The 22335-nt window shown below is 35.2% G+C and overlaps 1 long non-coding RNA gene across 1 annotated transcript; it reads left to right on the forward strand.

Moving 5' to 3' along the window:
• Positions 1-583: 583 nt before the first annotated feature.
• On the forward strand, positions 584-21751 carry LOC132722120 (uncharacterized). The gene is made up of 4 exons (XR_009624584.1): positions 584-722; positions 19994-20064; positions 21306-21341; positions 21613-21751. It is a non-coding gene; the product is annotated as an uncharacterized LOC132722120 (long non-coding RNA).
• Positions 21752-22335: the final 584 nt, after the last annotated feature.

Here is a 22335-nt window from a genome sequence, read left to right on the forward strand (position 1 = left end):
AAACAAAATAGGGGGTGTAATGTTTGCATATTGTGAAATCAATGTATTTATTTCACATTCAATGAAAATTAAAGTCAATTTCTTAAATAACGAAGACTGGCAAATAGATGTGCAGTTACTTATCTTAGTAGATTTTTAAGCGTCATGAAATTGCATAGCGCTTTTAATGTAATCAATAATTTCTTAATTTCTGTTTTTCTTCTGTTTTGTTGTTGTTTTTTTATTATTATTAACATAGTTAACATAATTCAAATCAGTTCCTATACTGTAGATGCAAAAAGGTTTGCAAAATAGTTATATTGACATAACCTTGTTATATCAATTTTATGTTTGTTTTGACAATTATGACATACAAACAAAAGAGATCACGCGTTTTCTGTTTGAATAATAGTTTTATCTTTGACATATAATATATAATGATAACGTTTCATCCGAAAATTCAAAATAAGTGCATGTATAATTTTCATGTTTTATTTCCTTAAAATCAGAATCTCTGAAGTTCTCGGATTGTTAAATACTAAACAAAAAATAAAACACAATAAAGGTATGAGGTAGGGCCTTGAGAGCAATACCTTTGTACCCGACAAATTGTTAAAAGATCACGTGATATTCAATCAGTTATCTAGCTTTGCATACGTCAGAGATAACAGAACTATCAATGTCATATCTCATTATTGAAATGACTTACCTTTCGGTTATTTCGGAATGAAAAGTAGAAAAAGGTATGTTTCAGATTTATTTAGTTTTATTATAGGTAAAAATAGAACGTTAAAACATGTTTATATGTCACTTCCTTTTTACATTGTAAACTTATTCAAGGTTTAAATGATCTGCCTGTTGGTATATTCCACATTCAACATTCTCATTTGAATTTAGTTTCACTTAAAAAACTTAAATAATTGTTTTATTGGTTTAAAAGTTCGTTGTCTTGATTAATTGTTTGCTTATTTTTTTGTTGTTTTTTTTACGTCGCACCAGCACTGTTAAGGACATATGACGACTTTCCCAGTGACGACCTAAGTTGCTCATCCGTTCAATTTTCGGACACGAATTGTCAGCTGGCCCTGCTTTTTAAGTTATCAAAGTCAAAATTTCAGGTCAGTGTTGACATAATTTTCAACAATTGATATTTTCTTAGTTTGACGTTCATCAACAAAACAAAAATATGAGGAAAAATCTAAATTTTCGCTTTGAAATTTTTCTCAGATAGATTGAGAAAATTGTATAGCTTTCTCAATTTATAAAAACGATAAATAAATATATAATTCTACCAGCTTGCTTTATGTTTGATTATATTATTAATAAATCATTCAGCCTGTCTTGCAAGAAAAAAATAAAGAAAGAAGAGAGAATGAAAGACAACACTATGGTGGCTGATTTGTGCCATTCGTGTTTTCGCCCGCGACCCCGCCAAGCGAAAAGTCGAAAATTAACAAGTTAAAATGGCGGAGGCGCGCAGCGAAAACACGCAAATTAGCGAGGGCGCGGGGCGAAGTGTAATAAAAGCGAGACTGCTAGCCTGTTACCTTGCGTACTTAACGGCTATCTTTCTGAAAGGTTTTCATATGTGGCATAATCACGAGTGAAAATATTACAGATTGCGTTAATGAGTGAATTATTTTTGTCGTATATGCAAATCAAACAAATATACTTTTTTCCTTGTTTGTTATCTTTTTCAGAGTAACGTCACAATGTGCACAAAATTATTATATGCTTTTGTCACACTTTCGCTATACAATTTTCATAGATTGATTATCTCGTAAGACTTCATGACTGTAGCTCTACTGTTTTCAAAAAGCCTAAACAACATAACAATTGAAATAATCTCTACATAGATCCAGTGGAGCTCTTAAAATGGAAACATGTTTGCAACGGAAAATTGTTAGCTCCATTTTGGTGAAAAGCGTTACACACAAATTTGTATTGCTTCCAAATATGAATCAATCCAATGTCTCTGGTGGGGTTTGAACCAGGAGCGGTGAAGGGCAAGTGGTTTGAAGACCACCTTCGGCAGCGGCAGTCCTGTATTTGTCATTGTTAATATCAGAGAAAACAATCATGAAATTTGTCTTATTACAAGTTTTGACTTTAAATGAAAAATCAAAGTATTTTTTAAACTTTTGCAAAGTAAACAATGTGTGATTTACAAATTTACAATGTCATATTTGTCTCTATTTTCATTAGTTTAAGTCTGTAACGTGTACTGCCTGTTCATTTTTATAGCCCATGTCTTCACAAAATAGTTGAAAAATACTGCTATACATAAATCAATCAATCAATCAATCAATCAATCAATCAATCAAACAATCAATTGTTTCAGTTTTGATGACCATATTGGATAAAAAAGAAGTTATGTTATTAGTCTTTGTATAATATAATTTAAAAGTGAACAAAATGTGTATACTCTTTAAGTCATTCGAATTAGATTAATCTAAATCAATTCAGATAAGATTGATAATGAAAAAAATACGTCAGCGGTATAGACTATATAAAAATTAATAACGCAATATATAACTATTATTAGCCTCTTGGGATTTCCTCATTAAAATTGTATCTAAAAGTAGCAGAGAATCGTTATGTTAACGTTCAATTGTTAATTCATTACATTGCAATCACTAGTAAATAAATACACAGTTTGAAATTTTATCTAAGGTATATGAACATTATCACATATTTGATTTTATATCAGCAGTTAACATTGTCCACGCTAAAGATAACAAATATACCAAACATTTTAACTTTTAACAATAATTTTAAACAACTGTATATTTCTACTTATTGAACTAAAAAGTAGAAAATAAACGCAGTTTAAAATGTTCTTTTTAACGCTTGTATCAAAGTTGAAAATTGTTAAATCGTATACATATACATGTACAGTGCGTTAACTGGAGTGCAGGTATTTGTTACCCTCACTCCAGAGCATGCCCATTGATTGGCTCATTTTTGCCGGGGTTTACATATTGTGACGGCAGAGAAAGGTAAAGCGACAATAATATCATATTCAGCTGTTCGTTCAGTGGTTGCTTTTTGCCGGGGTTTTATTTTGTGACAACAAGGAACGTGTTTTTATGTTTGACTTTGATACAAAAGAGAAAGAACATCAAAACACTCGGCAATCTTGTTAATACTCGGGGGCTACGCCCCCTCGTATAAATCAGATAGCCTCGTGTTCCGATGCTCTTTCTATTACATTGACAGTAATTGTCATCGATCTTAAGGTGGTATTCCTAGTTCATTTTTCACCGAGTGTTCACAAAAACAGAGTGTATATTGAATATAACTTCAGATAATCATAATTATTTGTACAGAATAAATAGGCCACTAAAGTAATGAGTTTATAAAGCAAGACGTTAAACAACTTGCAACACAAATTTTCTGTATTTTTTTATAACAATGTAAATAAACGGACCTTGTAGTACCCCCCCCCCCCCTAAAAAAATATGTTTGAAACATTACTTGTAGTTAACAAGTACCTGCCCGGGGTAAAATTATTGATACAATACCCACGGGGGAGAATCACGCCGTTCGTTACCCAAACAAACAAGATGGCGGATGCAGCCAAAAAGTAGGGGTTTCCCTTTTTTCTCTGAAAATCGTGATGTTCTAATGTAAAAGTACATATAACAACCTTCTCCACAATTTTCCTGGCACACAGGATTTTATTTCATGATGTTTCGTCCGTACTTCATCTGATATGCGCGTCACCAGATTCGAAGCGAGACAATTTTCCACCGGTTTGATCGTGGTAACGTACGGCTTTTTCTCTAAAATTCACTGTTTCGTTTACATATATGTCAATAACTGAAACCACTGACCTTAAAAAGTTGTAATATGTCGTCATCTAAGCATACATGCCAATTCTGGCTAGAATAACAGTAGTATAGGCGTCTCTTTAACGCCACGACTGCGCATGCGCGGCGCCATATTGGATTCTATTTTTAGAATGACATTATCGTTCTATTTTTAGAATGACATCATCTGTCTATTTTTAGAATGACATTATCGTTCTATTTTTAATCTCCCGGAAGTATACGGAGCTGACTTGTATACCCGATTTAGGGCGTGAATTGCGGACATTGAGGGTCAGGTCCTAGGCCCAAGACGGGGAGATAAAATTAGTATCCAAGCATTTTTAAATTGAATGGCAAAAATAATGATTCCCTTTGTTTTTATATTTCCCACACTGCGTACAGTGTACTTGACAACTGATTTAATTATTACTTTTAATCAATGTTCTCTATAATACACGTTTAATTTAACTTAAATAACTAACATTTTAAATGTATTTCTTCATATTTTAAATATCACCCTTAATACATAATTTATCTTATACATTTTCAAATAAGGTTATTAACATATTTATTTTAAGTATTTCTTTATAAACATTTAATAAAAATATTACCTCTTTACTCCTTAAGCTCCAGCAACGAAATGACTCCAATATTAAAAGTACTATCCCTTAATGCGCATGCTTGGATCTGATGACGTCACCAATGCAATAAAACAAGCTCCAACATGTCGCGCGTCTATTTATTTAAGGCCGACTGGGCGGACAATTCAAAGTAAACATGTTAAATTTGATCCTTTAAAAGTTGCCGCACTGTCTGGCGTGTGTTTATTTAGGGACGGATACATTACATGGTCTATTCAAGTGCCAAGGCTAGCTTGTTTACATTATTTGGCGTGTGTTGATTTAAGAGCAGATGTGCGGACAAAGGCCCATTCAACTGTCAAAATTAATCCCATTGAAGTCACCACGAGGTTTGGCGTCTTGTTAATTTAGGGAAGAATACTTTAACAATGGTCTATTCATATGTCAAAATTAATCCCTTTTAAGTTTCCGCGCTGTTTGGCGTTTGTTTATATAAACCCGAATGAGGTATAATGGACATTGATTTTATCAATAGAGATATTGACAAAGGTTTAATCCCCTAACAAAGGGTATTATACTTTTAACTTACGCGACTGTTCAGTTATGACCAGTTTGATCCGGTTTTTCTATATTTAATCAACCAATGAAATTGCAGCCTCGTTTTGAAAACGAGGCTCTGTGGAGAGTATATAAGAACACGCACGAGCTCCCATCGTCATTCTGATTTCAGAACTCGAACAAGTAACATGGAAAATATTGCAGCTACTTTTGAAATAATGGTGAATTCTTTCACCGACGCTGACGAATTAATGAATTTTGCTGCGACATGGGGGATACAGGATTCCCCGGGGGTGCGGTTTCGTTTATTTCAATTGAGGAACCCCCAGTACGATGATGACTTTGTGGAGGAGGAACTGGACAATATACTGCACAGTTTAGGAGGGTCACTCGATGAAGAAAATCTAGAGTTAGCCCTAGATTACGTAAAAGAGCAGGAGGAGATAGAAGGTTCAGTGAAATCACTATTATTCGATGAGGAAATGGAAGCTACAGCTAACGCTTGTGTGGAAGACGGGGAGTGGAGCCCTCAGTCACCTGTTATGATAGGGGGTGGAGATGAGCCCCTACCGGGACCCTCTCATAGGCCCGACGCCCCACGGGAACTTCAATATACGATAAGAAAAAAATCAGAAAGGACCTATGCAAAAAAAGCGGCAGTTGATCGTACATATGAGATTAAAATTGATGAGCAGTATAACGGCCACAGACTGCAAGACGTGAGGCGAGGACTTTATCGGATGTTTGAAGATGTGTTGGAAGAGGCCCGGGGCAATTTGGCAGGGAACGATTTGGGCCGTGTCGTCATTCATCATCAAGGATTGCACGACCCCATCATAGTTCCCCTCCAGTCCTGGGACCAGTTGAACGCCAATAAAGTGATGGAAATCATTGAAAAGGTACTGAACAGCAACCAAAACTTATCCATCGATGAAAGCTTTTACATATCCATAGGCACGATTGAGTTACCGAAAGGAGGAGCAAGACGAAGAATCACTAAACTAAAAGGAAAAAATAATTCGTTAAAGTTAAAAACCTCTATAGTGACCATTGAAAATGATGACCAAATGTGTATGGCGAGGGCGATTGGGGTAAGTTGGGCGAAACTCAATAGATGTACACCGGAAGAATGGAAAGAAATAGCTAAAAAACGTCAAAAGAAATCAAATCTACAACTTATATTAGAAAACCATAAAGTGCCAGAAAGTTATTATAAAAATTTAATGAACAAAAAGAGAGACCAACAAAGACAATTAGCGGAAGCCATTAGTCGTTTAGCCGGAATACCTATGGACAGAAAAGCGAGTTTGAATGACGTAGAGGCGTTTGAAGAAGTGTTGGGAGTGCGCGTGATGGTGGTCAGTGCTAGACTAGGTAACAAGTTCATCACGAGTCCTAGTAAGGACAAGCGTCCATGTATTTACCTGTACCTCGTGGACGACGACCACTTTCACGCCATTACCAGCATTACAGGATTCTTCAGCGCGAGGTATTTCTGCGACCAATGCCTCAAACACTTCGACCATAGAGAAAGACATCAGTGCGAAACATCTTGTATAGTATGTAAGACGGACGACTGCCCGGTAACAGAAAATACAGTCAAATGTGATAATTGCAATATGACATGCAGATCAGAAAAGTGTTTTCAAGAACATAAAAAATTACCAATCGTTAAAAAAGGAAAAAACAAAGGAAAAATCAGTGGGCAATCTCAATGTCAGAAGTATTGGAAATGCCCGACGTGTTATAAAGTCATTAGAACGGATAAAAGGAAGAAAGAAGACCATGAGTGCGGAGAATATTTGTGTAACTCGTGCGAACAATATGTGTTAGAAGGACATTTGTGTTATTTAAGAGCGACACCAGCCAAGGAACATTATAATTCTAAATTCATATTTTTCGATTTTGAGTGTAGTCAGGATGAAGTGTCAGAATGTGAAGAAGGATATAAACCTCTTAGGAATAAAAATTGTAAAGACTGTCAATCAGAACAGGTATGTAAATCTTGCTCTAAATGTCAACACTGTAAATTATCTTGGTGCGGTAAAGCCACGCATCGTCCAAACTTTGTCGTGGCTCATACAGTCTGTCCAAAATGTATTGATAAACCGTTAACGCCAGAATCTGTTTGTAGAAAGTGTGGTACACGTTGCGACGAGTGTGACAACTCTGAGTTGCATGATAACGAAGACCCTGGACCTTGTCCGGGAACATGTGGATTCAGAGAAGTCACATTCGAAGGAGCGAATACCGCTGAAAAATTTGGTGAATGGTTGTTCTCACCACAGCACGAGTATTTCAAAGTTTTGGCGCACAACATGAAAGGCTATGACGGTTATTTTCTTTTAGAGTATTTAATAGACCAGTCAATGAGACCCGACAAGATCATTTACAGTGGCTCCAAAATTATGTATATGACAATAGAGTCAGATTTACATATCAAAGTGATTGACAGTCTCAACTTTTTACCCATGAAATTGTCTGCCCTCCCTAAAGCGTTTGGTTTGAATGAATTGAAGAAAGGTTGGTTTCCCCATTACGTTAACACTAGAGAGAATCAAAATTATGTAGGTTCATACCCAGAAGCCCGATATTACGGTTATGACTTTATGAGTGAGAAAGAAAGATCTGAATTGTTAGTGTGGTTGAATGAGAGAAAGGATGACGTGTTTGATTTTAGAAAAGAAATGTTAGAGTACTGTAGAAGTGATGTAGATATTTTAAGGCAAGCGTGTTTGAAATTTAGAGAGTTATTGATGAGTGCTACGGGTGAAAGAATAGAGGTGGTGAATGAAAAAGGAAAGAAAGAAGAAACGTGGGTCGGGGCCGTGGATCCATTTGATTCCGTGACCATAGCTTCCGTCTGTATGAATGTATTTAGAACTAAATTTTTAGAAGAGGAGTGGAGGGTGAAATTAGAGAGTAGTGATGATTGGATACCTGCGAAATTAGTAGACGGAAAGCTATACGTGTTGCGCGGAAACGAATGGATCCTCGAAACCCAACTCACGGGTGAGAAAGTAAGTGAGAAAGAATTTGTTAGGACACCCATAGCCAAAATTCCTCCCAGTGGTTATAATGATCAATACAGTAAAGTGTCAGTAGAATGGTTAGAGTGGATGGCGCGTCAAGAAAATGTGAAAATACAGCATGCATTAAATACGGGTGAAAAATCTTTACCGGGAACACGTTATAAATTAGACGGTTATTGCGAGGAAACAAACACGGCCTATGAGTACCATGGTTGTATATTTCATGGTTGCCCTGTTTGTTTCACCGATAATCGAGAAGAAACGCGCCATCCACTCACCAATCAATCACTAGACGAACTGCACACATTAACTTTAAGAAAGAAAGCTTACATAGAACAGTTAGGTATGAAATATGTTTGCATTTGGGATCACGAATTCAAAAAACAAAAGATACAAAATAATGAATTGAAAGAATTTGTAAAAAGCTTAGATTTAATGGAAAGATTAGACCCTAGGACAAGTTTCTTTGGCGGGCGCACCAATGCTAGTCAACTATATTACAAAGCAGAAGAACAGGAGCAAGTGAAGTATGTGGATTTCACGAGCTTGTATCCATGGGTGAATAAGTATTGTCAGTATCCCGTAGGTCACCCCACCATTATAACCAAAGATTTTAAAGATATCAAGGACTATTTTGGTATAGCAAAAGTCAAAATATTACCTCCAAGAGGATTATACCATCCCGTTCTACCCTATAGATCAGGAGGCAAGTTGAAATTCCCCCTATGTAGAACCTGCGCGGATACTGAGAATCAAAACCTATGCGAGTGTTCTGAACAAGAAAGAGAGTTGACTGGTACGTGGTGCACTCCGGAGATTCAAACGGCCGTTAGATTAGGATATCAAGTTAAAAAGATTTACGAAATATACCACTGGGAGGAAACCACTCAATATGACTCAAAAACCAGATCAGGAGGACTGTTTGCCAATTACATAAACACATTTTTAAAGTTTAAGCAAGAGGCAAGCGGTTCTCCCGACTGGATAAAAACTGAAGAAGATATGATCAATTACATAGCTCAATACTTAGAGAAAGAGGGAGTTTCGTTGGATCAGGCAAACATCTCGAAGAACCCGGGTTTGAGAGCTCTGGCTAAATTGTGTCTTAATAGTTTTTGGGGCAAGTTTGGTCAGAGACTCAATATGCGCCAGACAGAGTTCTTTCACGAACTACAGGCCAACCTCTTCTTCCAGCTGTTTTCGGATCCAACGAAAGAACCTCTAAATTTCCACATACTATCCAATGACATGATACAAATAGAATGGCAATATAAACAAGACTGTCAACCTGAAGATAATAAAACAAACATCTACTTAGCTACATTTACGACATGTTGGGCCAGACTCAAACTCTACAGTGTGCTCGAAAAGCTCAATAGACGAGTGCTGTATTACGATACGGACAGCGTCATTTATGTCAGTCGCCCTGGACAGTATGATCCGCCATTGGGAGATTACTTGGGTGAACTCACGGATGAGCTGAGTGGAGGGGAGCACATTGTAGAATTTGTGTCGGGTGGTCCTAAAAATTATGCTTATAGAACTAATAAAAACAACGAAACATGTAAAGTTAGGGGTTTCACATTAAATTATAAAAATAGCCAACTTATTAACTTTGAAAGTGTGAAAGAAATAGTAACAGATAGAGAAAGTGATAAAAGTATTATTGTAACCAACCCTAGTAAAATTTGTAGAGATAAAAGAAAAAGAAAATTGTATAATAGAGAGGAAAAGAAAAGTTACCAGATGGTGTATACCAAACGTAGAAGAATTGAACAATTTGATACTGTACCATACGGATATTAGATAAAATAAATGTAAAAGATGTTGTATTTGTAATAAGCATTTCTATTTTTGTCAAGTATGCTGCAGTTTTTGTCACTAGCGTTTAATCTTTTGTCACTAGCGTTTCAGTTTTTGTCACTAGCGTTTCAGTTTTTGTCACTTGCGTTTCAGTTTTTGTCACTAGCGTTTCAGTTTTTGCACGTTTACATGTAAATTTCCATAGGGTGCGTTTCAGTTTTTGTCACTAGCGATTCAGTTTTTGTCACTAGCGTTTCAGTTTTTGTCACTAGCGTTTCAGTTTTTGTCACTAGCGTTTCAGTTTTTGTCACTACGTGTTCAGTTTTGTCACTAGCGTTTCAGTTTTTGTCACTAGCGATTCAGTTTTTGTCACTAGCGTTTCAGTTTTTGTCACTAGCGATTCAGTTTTTGTCACTAGCGTTTCAGTTTTTGTCACTTGCGTTTCAGTTTTTGTCACTATCGTTTCAGTTTTTGCACGTTTACATGTAAATTTCCATAGGGTGCGTTTCAGTTTTTGTCACTAGCGATTCAGTTTTTGTCACTAGCGATTCAGTTTTTGTCACTAGCGTTTCAGTTTTTGTTACTAGCGTTTCAGTTTTTGTCACTAGCGATTCAGTTTTTGTCACTACCGTTTCAGTTTCATCTGGTAACTTTTCTTTTCTTCTCTATTATACAATTTTCTTTTTCTTTTATCTCTACAAATTTTACTAGGGTTGGTTACAATAATACTTTTATCACTTTCTCTATCTGTAACTATTTCTTTCACACTTTCAAAGTTAATAAGTTGGCTATTTTTATAATTTAATGTGAAACCCCTAACTTTACATGTTTCGTTGTTTTTATTAGTTCTATAAGCATAATTTTTAGGGCCACCCGACACAAATTCTACAATATACTCTCCTGCACTTAGCTCATCCGTGAGTTCACCCAAGTAATCTCCCAATGGCGGATCATACTGTCCAGGGCGACTCACATAAATGACGCTGTCCGTATCGTAATACAGCACTCGTCTATTGAGCTTTTCGAGCACACTGTAGAGTTTGAGTCTGGCCCAACATGTCGTAAATGTAGCTAAGTAGATGTTTGTTTTATTATCTTCAGGTTGACAGTCTTGTTTATATTGCCATTCTATTTGTATCATGTCATTGGATAGTATGTGGAAATTTAGAGGTTCTTTCGTTGGATCGGAAAACAGCTGGAAGAAGAGGTTGGCCTGTAGTTCGTGAAAGAACTCTGTCTGGCGCATATTGAGTCTCTGACCAAACTTACCCCAAAAACTATTGAGACACAATTTAGCCAGAGCTCTCAAACCCGGGTTCTTCGAGATGTTTGCCCGATCCAACGAAACTCCCTCTTTCTCTAAGTATTGAGCTATGTAATTAATCATATCTTCTTCAGTTTTTATCCAGTCGGGAGCACCGCTTGCCTCTTGCTTAAACTTTAAAAATGTGTTTATGTAATTGGCAAACAGTCCTCCTGATCTGGTTTTTGAGTCATATTGTGTGGTTTCCTCCCAGTGGTATATTTCGTAAATCTTTTTAATTTGATATCCTAATCTAACGGCCGTTTGAATCTCCGGAGTGCACCACGTACCAGTCAACTCTCTTTCTTGTTCAGAACACTCGCATAGGTTTTGATTCTCAGTATCCGCGCAGGTTCTACATAGGGGGAATTTCAACTTGCCTCCTGATCTATAGGGTAAAACGGGATGGTATAATCCTCTTGGAGGTAATACTTTGACTTTTGCTATACCGAAATAGTCCTTGATATTTTTAAAATCTTTGGTTATAATGGTGGGGTGACCTACGGGATACTGACAATACTTATTCACCCATGGATACAAGCTCGTGAAATCCACATACTTCACTTGCTCCTGTTCTTCTGCTTTGTAATAGAGTTGACTAGCATTGGTGCGCCCGCCGAAGAAACTTGTCCTAGGGTCTAATCTTTCCATTAAATCTAAGCTTTTTACAAATTCTTTCAAGTCATTATTTTGTATCTTTTGTTTTTTGAATTCGTGATCCCAAATGCAAACATATTTCATACCTAACTGTTCTATGTAAGCTTTCTTTCTTAAAGTTAATGCGTACAGTTCGTCTAGTGATTGATTGGTGAGTGGATGGCGCGTTTCTTCTCGGTTATCGGTGAAACAAACAGGGCAACCATGAAATATACAACCATGGTACTCATAGGCCGTGTTTGTTTCCTCGCAATAACCGTCTAATTTATAACGTGTTCCCGGTAAAGATTTTTCACCCGTATTTAATGCATGCTGTATTTTCACATTTTCTTGACGCGCCATCCACTCTAACCATTCTACTGACACTTTACTGTATTGATCATTATAACCACTGGGAGGAATTTTGGCTATGGGTGTCCTAACAAATTCTTTCTCACTTACTTTCTCACCCGTGAGTTGGGTTTCGAGGATCCATTCGTTTTCTATTAACACGTATAGCTTTCCGTCTACTAATTTCGCAGGTATCCAATCATCACTACTTTCTAATTTCACCCTCCACTCCTCTTCTAAAAATTTAGTTCTAAAGACATTCATACAGACGGAAGCTATAGTCACGGAATCAAATGGATCCACGGCCCCGACCCACGTTTCTTCTTTCTTTCCTTTTTCATTCACCACCTCTATTCTTTCACCCGTAGCACTCATCAATAACTCTCTAAATTTCAAACACGCTTGCCTTAAAATATCTACATCACTTCTACAGTACTCTAACATTTCTTTTCTAAAATCAAACACGTCATCCTTTCTCTCACTCAACCACACTAACAATTCAGATCTTTCTTTCTCACTCATAAAGTCATGACCGTAATATCGGGCATCTGGGTATGAACCTACATAATTTTGATTTTCTCTAGTGTTAAAGTAATGGGGAAACCAACCTTTCTTCAATTCATTCAAACCAAACGCTTTTGGGAGGGCAGACAATTTCATGGGTAAAAAGTTGAGACTGTCAATCACTTTGATATGTAAATCTGACTCTATTGTCATATACATAATTTTGGAGCCACTGTAAATAATCTTGTCGGGTCTCATTGACTGGTCTATTAAATACTCTAAAAGAAAATAACCGTCATAGCCTTTCATGTTGTGCGCCAAAACTTTGAAATACTCGTGCTGTGGTGAGAACAACCATTCACCAAATTTTTCAGCGGTATCCGCTCCTTCGAATGTGACTTCTCTGAATCCACATTTTCCCGGACAAGGTCCAGGGTCTTCGTTATCATGCAACTCAGAGTTGTCACACTCGTCGCAACGTGTACCACACTTTCTACAAACAGATTCTGGCGTTAACGGTTTATCAATACATTTTGGACAGACTGTATGAGCCACGACAAAGTTCGGACGATGCGTGGCTTTACCGCACCAAGATAATTTACAGTGTTGACATTTAGAGCAAGATTTACATACCTGTTCTGATTGACAGTCTTTACAATTTTTATTCCTAAGAGGTTTATATCCTTCTTCACATTCTGACACTTCATCCTGACTACACTCAAAATCGAAAAATATGAATTTAGAATTATAATGTTCCTTGGCTGGTGTCGCTCTTAAATAACACAAATGTCCTTCTAACACATATTGTTCGCACGAGTTACACAAATATTCTCCGCACTCATGGTCTTCTTTCTTCCTTTTATCCGTTCTAATGACTTTATAACACGTCGGGCATTTCCAATACTTCTGACATTGAGATTGCCCACTGATTTTTCCTTTGTTTTTTCCTGTTTTAACGATTGGTAATTTTTTATGTTTTTGAAAACACTTTTCTGATCTGCATGTCATATTGCAATTATCACATTTGACTGTATTTTCTGTTACCGGGCAGTCGTCCGTCTTACATACTATACAAGATGTTTCGCACTGATGTCTTTCTCTATTGTTGTAGTGATAGAGACATTGGTCGCAGAAATACATCGCGCTGAAGAATCCTGTAATGCTGGTAATGGCGTGAAAGTGGTCGTCGTCCACGAGGTACAGGTAAATACATGGACGCTTGTCCTTACTAGGACTCGTGATGAACTTGTTACCTAGTCTAGCACTGACCACCATCACGCGCACTCCCAACACTTCTTCAAACGCCTCTACGTCATTTAAACTGGCGGGACGATCTAAGGGTACTCCGGCTAGACGACTAATGGCTTCCGCTAATTGTCTTTGTTGGTCTCTCTTTTTGTTCATTAAATTTTTATAATAACTTTCTGGCACTTTATGGTTTTCTAGTATAAGTTGTAGATTTGATTTCTTTTGACGTTTTTTAGCTATTTCTTTCCATTCTTCCGGTGTACATCTATTGAGTTTCGCCCAACTTACCCCGATCGCCCTCGCCATACACAGTTGATCTTCGTTCTCAATTGTGACTATAGAGGTTTTTAACTTTAACGAATTATTTTTTCCTTTAAGTTTAGTGATTCTTCGTCTTGCTCCTCCTTTCGGTAACTCAATCGTGCCTATGGATATGTAAAAGCTTTCATCGATGGATAAGTTTTGGTTGCTGTTTAGTACCTTTTCAATGATTTCCATCACTTCATTGGCGGTCAACTGGTCCCAGGGCTGGAGGGGAACTATGATGGGGTCGTGCAATCCTTGATGATGAATGACGACACGACCTAAATCGTTCCCTGCCAAATTGCCCCGGGCCTCTTCCAACACATCTTCAAACATCCGATAAAGTCCAGCTCTTACATCTTGCAGTCTGTGGCCGTTATACTGCTCATCAATTTTCACCTGATAAGTCCGGTCTATGGCTGCATTTTTAGCGTAGGTCCTTTCTGATTTTTTTCTTATTGTATACTGAAGTTCCCGTGGGGCGTCGGGCCTATGAGAGGGTCCCGGTAGGGGCTCATCCCCACCCCCTATCATAACAGGTGACTGAGGGCTCCACTCCCCGTCTTCCACACAAGCGTTAGCTGTAGCTTCCATTTCCTCATCAAATAATAGTGATTTCACTGCACCTTCTATCTCCTCCTGCTCTTTTACGTAATCTAGGGCTAACTCTAGATTTTCTTCATCGAGTGACCCTCCTAAACTGTGCAGTATAGTGTCTAGTTCCTCCTCCACAAAGTCATCATCGTACTGGGGGTTCCTCAATTGAAATAAACGAAACCGCACCCCCGGGGAATCCTGTATCCCCCACGTCGCAGCAAAATTCATTAATTCGTCAGCGTCGGTGAAAGAATTCACCATTATTTCAAAAGTAGCTGCAATATTTTCCATGTTACTTGTTCGAGTTCTGAAATCAGAATGACGATGGGAGCTCGTGCGTGTTCTTATATACTCTCCACAGAGCCTCGTTTTCAAAACGAGGCTGCAATTTCATTGGTTAATTAAATATAAAAAAAACCGGATCAAACTGGTCATAACTAAACAGTCGCGTAAGTTGAAAGTACAATACCCTTTGTTAGGGTATTAAACCTTTATATCAATACTTCTATTGACAAAATTAATACCCATTATACCGCATTCGGGTTTATATAAACAAACGCCAAACAGCGCGGAGACTTTAAAGGGATTAATTTTGACATATGAATAGACCATTGTTAAAGTATTCGTCCCTAAATAAACAATACGCCAAACCTCGTGGTGACTTCAATGGGATTAATTTTGACAGTTGAATGGGCCTTTGTCCGCACATCTGCTCTTAAATCAACACACGCCAAATAATGTAAACAAGCTAGCCTTGGCACTTGAATAGACCATTGTTAATGTATCCGTCCCTAAATAAACACACGCCAGACAGTGCGGCGACTTTAAAATGAAACAAACAAACAAACAAGAAATGTTTACTTTGAATTGTCCGCCCAGTCGGCCTTAAATAAATAGACGCGCAACATGTTGGAGCTTGTTTTATTGCATTGGTGACGTCATCAGATCCAAGCATGCGCATTAAGGGATAATACTTTTAATATTGGAGTCATTTCGTTGCTGGAGCTTAAGAAGTAAAGAGGTAATATTTTTATTAAATGTTTATAAAGAAATACTTAAAATAAATATGTTAGTAACCTTATTTGAAAATGTATAAGATAAATTATGTATTAAGGGTATATTTTAAATATGAAGAAATACATTTAAAATGTTAGTTATTTGAGTTAAATTAAACGTGTATTATAGAGAACATTGATTAAAAGTAATAATTAAATCAGTTGTCAAGTACACTGTACGCAGTGTGGGAAATATAAAAACAAAGGGAATCATTATTTTTGCCATTCAATTTTAAAATGCTTGGATACTAATTTTATCTCTCCGTCTTGGGCCGAGGACCTGACCCTCAATGTCCACAATTCACGCCCTAAATCGGGTATACAAGTCAGCTCCGTATACTTCCGGGAGATTAAAAATAGAACAATAATGTCATTCTAAAAATAGACAGATGATGTCATTCTAAAAATAGAACGATAATGTCATTCTAAAAATAGAATCCAATATGGCGCCGCGCATGCGCAGTCGTGGCGTTAAAGAGACGCCTATACTACTAATAACCGCTGAAAATATTAATATCGGGGCATTTCCTTGAAATGATAACGTATTACGCACAAAATATCAATGATAACGTACGGCGCATTTTTTTCTGATTAATTGATTTTCTATATAATAGAAAAGTTATGTTTACAAGACATAACAGGATGTGTAGAACCAAGTAAAGAAACTGAAATAAATAATATAAGTGTCCAGCTTTATTTGTCATCCAATCAAAGCGCTTTTTTTCTTAAAAATTCTTTGTGTAAATTTTCATAGAAGAACAAAAGTCGATTATATATCAAAGGCCATTCATAGCAACCTTCTTTTTTTCATAGTGCTTCATAGAACTGCGTTTGTGCAAATGGACAGTATAGTGACGAAATAAAGTAAGTTCTAAACCGTAACATACAAAAATATTCTCCGGTTGCTATCGCTCCAGTCGAAGTTTCTAATTTCTGTAGAACAACACGGATGAAAACTAACATATACTTCGTAAACACTAGTTTAAGAGTAGCGTAATAATTTTTTAAACCGTTCTTTCATAAAGATAATGACGTTATCTAAGCGCATGAGCGGTCTGGCATTAAAGGTTTCAGACGGGTTTTCCGGCATGGATAAAAACATCGAAATCCAAATCCGATTTGAAACTTTATATTTAACACTAGAAATTAATAAGCAAATTCCAATATCTCTCTTTTATTGCTGATACCTGCAATACTTTTTAAAGAAATTATTGTTTTTGTTGGGGCGTTTGTGAAAAAAAACGCCAGAATATGATAGGCAAATTATTGCATGTAATTGTTTAGATCAAATTATAACGTTCCTTTCATTTACAATTATGAAATCCCCAATTGATGCGAAGGGACCTTCATTTTTTAGGATATGTGTATAAACATATGGTAATTGCGTTTATGTATTTAAAATCGAATTATATACAACAATTTTGCATTAATGGATCATGTAATGCATGTTTTATTATATGTATGTACATGTATATGTGTGTATGTATATGTATATACGAACGACCTATAATTTAGTGGTTTAAAGATCAATTTTGATATGAAAATGTTCATTATGTAACTACTGAAGAAGATGTCGGCTGGTATTTACTTTATCAATCAAAATTGATCTTCTCCAAACTTTTTCATGATTTTTGATATTATGTTTATATGAACTGTTCGTTATTGTGCATGTTTTATGTCTACTGTCCACTATAATAAAAAAAAATTGTAAGGCTATGTCACGTAAATATATCTGACGTCATAGTGGCACAACGTCACGCTAAATGGTAGCGTTTCCATATTAACCGCCCGTCAATTAAACAGAAAATGTCTCATTTAGTAATAGTTATAGTACATGAAACGAGTTAGTTACGAGGATATAACACTGGCTGGGGCGACATCAAGGGATGTTTCTGCTAAAAAATGGCGAGGCCTTAATTCATTATTCTCTGTTATGTATTTTCTTGAATAAACACAGGCTCATCTCAAGCTAGCCGCAATCACTTTTCGTTTTGTTTATGTTTGTTGGGTTCAAATATTTAGATTTCCTTATCAGAAATTTGTTAGGAATGATTTACGACTTTTTCTTTGGAAAAGAAAATATATCAAGCCGTCCGTACCTTTTTAACATGTTTGCTCTGCTGAATGCGTTTCTTCTTTTTGATAAGGGGATAAGACCATAATTATCGCACAACACTGGTGAAATTTAATGTGAAGACAGACAACACTACACTAATGTTTCCTGAAAGTGGAGGCTTTTCTTTCCATTCTGCATTTAATACAAAATATTTTCAAACTATACACGTGTGTTTTAATTAGTATATTATCAACGAATATCTATTATGCCACCAGCTAGAAAGATATTTATATCCGATGGTGCAGCATTGTTTAATTAATTATTTCTGACCTGACCAACTTTTTTTCCAGATATATATCATTTTCTACATAAAAATCATTATTTATCAGCTGATTGGACAAATGGAAATCCACCAAGTAGTAAAATGCGCCGTACGTTATCATTGATATTTTGTGCGCCATACGTTATCATTTCCGGAAAATGCCCCGATATTAATATTTACAGCAATAAATCTAGCCAGAATGGGCATGATTGCTTACTTGACAACATATTACAACTTTTTAAAGTCAGTGGTTTCAGTTTTTATACATATATGTAAAAGAAACAGTGAATTTGAGAGAAAAAGCCATACGTTACCACGATCAAACCGGTGGAAAACTCTCTCGCTTCGAATCTGATGACGCACATTTCAGATGAAGTACGGGACGAAACATCATGAAATAAAATCCTGTGTGCAAGGAAAATTGTGGAGAAGGTTGTTATATGTACCTTTACATTAGAACATCACGAATTTCAGAGAAAAAAGGGAAAAACCTACTTTTTGGTTGCATCCGCCATCTTGTTTGTTTGGGTAACGAACGGCGTGATTCTCCCCCTTGATACCTGTGTGTTAAATGTGTGGCAAATTCCTATCTTAATCTGTGTTTTTGTTGTATGCCAACTTGATTTTTCTTGTAAAATGAAAGCAATAGTGTGTACAAAATACTTCCTATTTATCATTAAGCTTGCGAAGTTTCAAAAGAAATAATTTACGTAGGTAAATGAGACAGACAATAAACCATAACATTATCCTAGCTATAGTGGATATACATGTGTATTAAACTTCGGGGTGCATATGGATTGTCATACATAAATCTGTTTAATCTGTTTCAAGCATTTTGTCTCATTCCAGAACGTCTTATGTTTTTTATTCAGTATATTATAATAGCCACTAAAATACTAAAATATGTCAGGACATTTTTATACAATAAAGGCCACTTATTATTCTTGTCTAAATCAAATTATTATTCAATGTTCTCTTGACTATTTTAATTATTCAGTTTATTATGTAACAATCATCTAGTTATATAAGATCAGGCAAACATTACCTCAAGACAATGTCCAAAAGGTAATATTTTTTTGCAAAGCATTATTAATAATATGTAAGGCAATACCCATGTTTTACAAATTAAAACAAGGAGAAGATTTAAAGTACATGGCAAACAGATTACATGCCTTGGTCGTAAATGACATTAGCATTAACAAGCTTGCCTCGTTTATAACAAGTCAGGTTTATAGGTTCGAGCCGCATCAGCTCTGAAATTTATTTTAAAAAAAGGAGCGACATTTGAATAATCATACTTAAACTGATAATTTATAAATAAAATTTATATATTAGGAAACATATTTATTCAGCTTGTGTTTCACTTTCTTCGATGGTAGAATTTAACTTTATCTGACTAAAATTTGAAATATCGAAATACACGAGTGCCAAAATGACGGGACATTGTAATCCGTATTTTAATTATATACGTTATAATCCTGGTGAAAGTTACTTTTATAGGTTTGGAATTAAAACGTTTCTTTTCATAATAATTTGTGATTCGATATATTAAGGTGAATAAAATTGGGTATTATAAATGTTTTTTTTTCTTTTATTTTTTGTTGTTCTTTCTAAAAAGTAATAGTTAAGGTGTTTATTCGCGTGCATCCAACACTCGATCTGTAATTATGTGCTTATGACTTTTTTATAACCATTATTCTTTTTTTATACATCGAAGTTTATGAAATAAACATTAAATTCTGAAAAAAAATCGCTGGACATCATTTGCTAACATTAATTATAATTTATTCACATTGATAATCATAGATCAGTTATAAGATGCATACCTAATTTCACAATTTCATTTCTTTCAGGGCAATTGCATTTGACTTATATGATCAGCCTGGAACACCTACTCGCCTTTTCGGCTGACTAAGCAATAACGGTAAGACAATTACTCAACTCAATACTCTTTTGTATTGAAATAAGACATGCGTGAATGATTATTATAGTAAAGCAAAGTTGAGGCTTCTCTCTCTTCCTTGAAATATACAAACAGACTAAAATAAATTGTAACCACCTGTTCAAAGGACATATTAAAGCCCATTAGAAATAGCCTGTTTTGCCGAGTATATTGCAACTTTAAATCTACTTTAAATCTAAGGCACACATCTGAAATGAGTTGAACATAAATGTCACTTACCTATTATAAAAACAAACCAATAAATTTAACTTATCAAGTAAGCTGTTAATTATAAAGAAGAACTAGACAAACAAAATTAATTACTCTTATTGTTCATCAGATTATTTTTTCCGAACAGTGTCTCTGTTGTGGTTTTGGTGTCCATCATTAGTATTTTAATTAGATACAATACTGCTTTTTGAAAAGATAACATCTTGTTTATCAATTGGAAAATGATAAATAAACCTTTAAGAAATCAGACCCTTATATTTATAATGTTGTCAATAAATCACCTTTCTGTGTTAAATTTTCGCCTAGGCTTGTAATATCATAACGAAAATAGATAAAAAAGAATGAAATTATTATACTAGGGCACACATATTTTAGAGGTGAACACATTCCAATATGTAGTTTATATTGCAAAATTGGAATCGATGATATCGGAGGGATAATGTCTACCTTTTTATCTAACCCCTTTACTTATAATGTTTTGTTATTTTAACAGTTGACACACATTTCCAGTAAACTTCACTTATATTGATATCGCTTATAACTATAAACCGCTTACAGCGATGCTTTTGTGGCGGTCTAGACTCTTGTTTTTACATCGGTTGCCTCTCAGATTTAACGATATCCAGATATAATAGTATAAATTCGGCAGTCCCTTCAATAGCGTTATAAGCGGCGTTTATCTATATTGATCACATGATAAGATATAAGGTATTTTAATTTGAAAAGAAAAGAAACAAGATATACCTTTTTCTGTGATAGAAATATAAAAAACAACATATCAATATCAACTATTTGGTACTACTTGAGCCTTTTACTTACGTTTGACTAGTTTGACCTGAAGCCCTATACATTCGCAAAAGGGATTGCATTCAATTAATTGACTTATTTATATGTTATTATATTGGCCTAATGTACATATATATCAAGAACTTAAACATAATATTATTTTATTATTTAACACATATGAACACGTACATGTATTTCGATTTCAGGTAGGAAGTCTTTGTCAATCTTGAAACACAATGTCTGTAAGTGAAATCATATTTATCAAATCAAACTAATTTTAATACGCTAATAATTATACAGTCCTGGTACATTTGTAAATTTAAATAGGGGTTGTTTATATATATATATACAGTTGAGATTTGATTTATTTATTTTATTTTAAGTTGAACTATTGACAATCATATCATATATAACCTACCGAACTTTATATTTGACTCGACATATTTGTGTACATGTATTTATATTACTATCTTTCGCAAAAATAAAGTAATAGATACTGATTTCTTCCTTCAGGGTAAAGATACAAATAATGACGGGGCTTTAGGCTTTTCACGGTTTGTAAGTATATAAAACGCTAGAGTTTAAAAGAACACGCACAACTTTTATTTCATTCGGGTGTGTGTTTGTGTGCGTGTGTGTGCGTGTGCGTGTATAGAAGTGCTTATCGAAATAATGGTCCATGCGGCTCAAACATTTTCATTTGATTTAATACAAATTGAAACTATATGCTCTTTTCATGCCTATGTAACATTTAAACACACTGCACAATATCCTGTCCCTACTAAGATTTCAATATAAACTTTTTATTTCAACTTTACGTGTTACTTCTTTACTAATTAATATCATTTAAATTAAAAGTATGAATAGTAAAATATATTTTCAACTTTCTGAAAGATCATTCAATTGATTTTTAGTTATAATTCCATTGTCATTTAAATATTGCGTAAAGTGATATTTAATTTTTTATGCATAATTATGCTTAATGTTTGATTAATAGTATACATACGCATGTTATAAATATTCTGTTTTAGAATAATTGATACCTTAACACTTACTGAGATTTATGGTCAATGTCGCAAAATCGTGAAAGAGAACATATTTTATCACGAATGAGATTTGTTTAATTTATTAACAAAACAATTACCCGTAATAACATTAATTTTTCAATATTTAGATTTCAACACATACATTTTCTAACACCAAATATTGCAACTTCTTTAACACGCTTAAATATCG

The sequence above is a fragment of the Ruditapes philippinarum genome, unplaced genomic scaffold (assembly GCF_026571515.1).
Source record: "Ruditapes philippinarum isolate M1 unplaced genomic scaffold, ASM2657151v2 ctg8442_1_1_1_1, whole genome shotgun sequence".
NCBI classification, from domain to species: Eukaryota; Metazoa; Mollusca; class Bivalvia; order Venerida; family Veneridae; genus Ruditapes; species Ruditapes philippinarum.